This window comes from Egretta garzetta, unplaced genomic scaffold, assembly GCF_000687185.1.
Source record: "Egretta garzetta isolate BGI_Z169 unplaced genomic scaffold, ASM68718v1 scaffold180, whole genome shotgun sequence".
NCBI classification, from domain to species: Eukaryota; Metazoa; Chordata; class Aves; order Pelecaniformes; family Ardeidae; genus Egretta; species Egretta garzetta.
In genome coordinates, this window is record NW_009258299.1 from 1,097,493 (window position 1) to 1,100,754 (window position 3,262).

General features: G+C 42.8%; 1 long non-coding RNA gene across 1 annotated transcript in view; it reads left to right on the forward strand.

The window, feature by feature from the left end:
- Positions 1 to 1,931, forward strand: part of LOC118452272 — a 3,687-nt gene extending 1,756 nt beyond the window's left edge. Inside the window, exons 2-3 of the long non-coding RNA XR_004841970.1 lie at positions 376 to 711; positions 1,654 to 1,931. This is a non-coding gene — a long non-coding RNA (uncharacterized LOC118452272). The remainder of the gene's footprint in view (positions 1 to 375; positions 712 to 1,653) is intronic.
- Positions 1,932 to 3,262: the final 1,331 nt, after the last annotated feature.

The window sequence follows — 3,262 nt, forward strand, 5'->3', positions numbered from 1 at the left end:
GTCATTAAGAGATTGGAGACTTTATTGCAACGTATTACAAACCTCTCTTTCACATACCATTTCAGATTTAAAAGAAAAAAAAAAAAACAAACCCAAAGTAAAACATGTGGCTATCATGGAACTATTAGGTAACTCTAACCTGAAACCAAGTTAACTCAAACTAAGCCTCCATTCCCGGAAAGCTCAAATGCCCCATCTAGTAGAAAACACGTAGCTTCCTGCCTTTCTGGGGCAGGTACCTTGATGAGGTAAAGAAGTATCTCCTACTCATTTTAGGAAAGGAAGCACAGAAAGATACAGAGTAACTTCTTTTTATGGTCCTGGTGATACTGTAGTGAGGAGCTGTACTTGAGGCAACTTTCTCCTGAATTTCAGGCTATCCCAAAGCTGCTGTGTTGTGCTTCCCTCCCTGGGCCAGAGCTGACATCTGGAAATGGCATACAGAGGTTTGGATGGATGTGGTGCAAGAGCCAGGGCTGGGATTTCTTGCCTTCTGGAGTGGCACTCCCAGGAATCTTGGAAATGAGCTTGGTTCTGGCAACAGGAACGAACCACTTGGTAATAACTATTTTCCTAATGCTGAGGCCTTCTACACATGTGCAGGATCAGAGCACTGAGATGATATTACAGACTCCAGCCCGAGCATGTGTCAGAAATCAGAAGGAGGAAACAAGGCTTTTAGTAATAATAATTACCACAGTATCGCCACAGGTAGATAAGGCTTTTCCTGTTTTCTGCTCATTAAAAATGTTGTTATTATGCATAGACTATAATGAGTACAACATCTGTCAGACAGACTTGGCTCAACAGTGCTGTACACAGTTGTTTTCCTACATGCCATGAAATTCCTCTGTGATATTTAATGGGCAGCCAAAAATAATTTTTTCCTTTAAAGTAAATCCATTCCAGTTACACCAGTCAGCGCTGAATCATTTTGACTTAGAGGGTGGGCATGGTGGATGGCATATGTTATTGGAAGGAAGAACTCAGTCTGACAGCTATAAATGCAACTATAGTGCTTTTATAGCTGGGAGGAAAAAAATAAAATGAAAAAGAAACAACCTTTCTTTTTTTGAGCTTCCCCAAATATGCCTTCCCCTCAGACCAGAGAGCTCATAAGCAGGCAGCACTTACTCTAGCCTGGGCACTGGCTGTAACGTGTTGGAGTGTGTTTATTTGATCTTGAAGAAAGGAAGGAATTGGGAAGAGGCACACAAGACTCCCCGTCTCCAACACCACCAATGCTATTCTGGGCAGTGTTCAGGGGATGGAAGGAGTCCATTGTGCTACGTGGCACCAGTTTTATTTTGTCTGCTTGGGGATGGGTCGGTTACATGGCCTGCTTCTCATTCGCTTTGCTTTTTTCATTCCCTGCTTCTCCTGCCAGAGGATGATACAAGTAATAAACCTTCTCAGAGCAGGGGTACAGGGCTGACTGGGTCTGAAGCTCCTGCAGCTTCTTCTCTTGTAGCTACCAGCTGTTGCCATAGCGATTGGTAACAGTGTGCAAGAGTAAGGATGGGATGGGGAGCAGCAGCCTAAATGGGAGTGCATTGAGCTTGTATGATACTGAGCTGGCTGCACTTGGCTGACTACCCCAGGAAAACCTGGGCTCAGTGAGACTGACACTGATTTACAGCATTTTTGCTTTAGCTCCTTCCACCTTGCCGTCACACACATGTGTTTGGAAATGGAGTGTTTTGTGTGGGAAAACAACAGCACTGAATCCAGAATGTGAATACCTGCAGTGTGAAGAATGTAAAAGTCATGGCGCACCAGTGGGATCCCAGGAGCTACTGCATGCAGTCAAAACCAAAGCTGAAATGCTGAGTGTCAAGCACAGCGAGTTCTTCAGTCACCTGCAGACGAGGCATACAGGTAGTCTGATAATTTTGAACAATATGTATGTGCAGGCAAGTTGTAAAGGCCACAGGAATACCCATACATAAAATGAACAATGTCTTTGAAAACAGATTTTCCTTTGTAACCAAGAAGCTTGCAGAGTAAGCTACTTAAAATGTGTAAGGTTGGAAAACTCATCTTTCTAACTGAGATAGGGACAAACAAAGGTATATTTTTTAATACATTTGCTGCTGCTGAAGGCTTTCTCAATGTTATCTACTTTACTCAGGTGCTCTACAAGTGTAGTCAAGCCTGTGAGGTATGCAGAAATCTTGTTTGTCAGGAAGTACTGGCTATTCTACATTATTCTCAATTGCTAAATCATATTTGCATTCCTGTTGATTTAGTATCGTTTTTAATGTCATGTGCAGGTATATATATACTCTACTCCATGGAAAGTGAGAATCCATTTCTCAAAGGATAATATTTAATTTACCCTGTTTTTTTACAGTAAGTTTGCTGGTGTATGAACATACCAGGCCAAGACAGTTTTGTGTGTTAGGCCCAGTAGAAAAAGAAGGGTGTTATGCCATTGTATTATGAGAAATGCTAACAAAGAAGAGTTAATACTCTTATACCCACCTAAATCTCTGGGTCCAGACAGAATCCACCCCAGAGTGTTAAGGGAAGTGGCTGACGTTGTTGCAGGGCCACTGTGTATAACATTTGAAAAGTCATGGAGATCAGGGGATATCCCTGAAGACTGTAAGAAGACAAATGTCATCCCCATCTGCAAGAAGGGCCCAAAAGAGGGCCCAGGAAACTACAGACCCATTAGTCTTACTTCAGTCCCTGGGAAAGTAATGGAATGAGTCCTAGAAACTATTACAAACGAAATGAAGCAAGTGACTGGGAAAAGCCAGCACAGATTTACCAAAGGCAAATCATGCCTGACAAACCTGATCACCTTCTACAACAAAATAGGATTTTCTGTCAACAACATGGGGAGAGCAGTGGATGTTTATGTGGACTTCAGCAAAACATTTGACACTGTTTCTCACAGTCTTCTCCTGGACAAACTGGCAAGATACAGATTGGATGGGCGATCTGTGAGATGGGTAGGAAATTGGCTCACAGACCCCACTCAGATGGTGGTGATCAATGCTTTTTGCAGGAAAGACTGAAGGACTTCGGTCTTTTCTCCCTGGAGAAGAGAAGGCTCAAGGGGTACCTCATCACAGTATTCCAGCACTTCACAAGCAGCTACAAAGGGGACGGAGGTTCTCTCTTCACATGAAGCCACATGGAAAAGACAAGGGTACAAGTTGTACCGGGAGAGGTTTTAGCTTGACATAAGAAAGAATTTTTTTTACAGTGAGAACAATTAATCACTGGAACAACCTTTCCAGGGATGCAATAG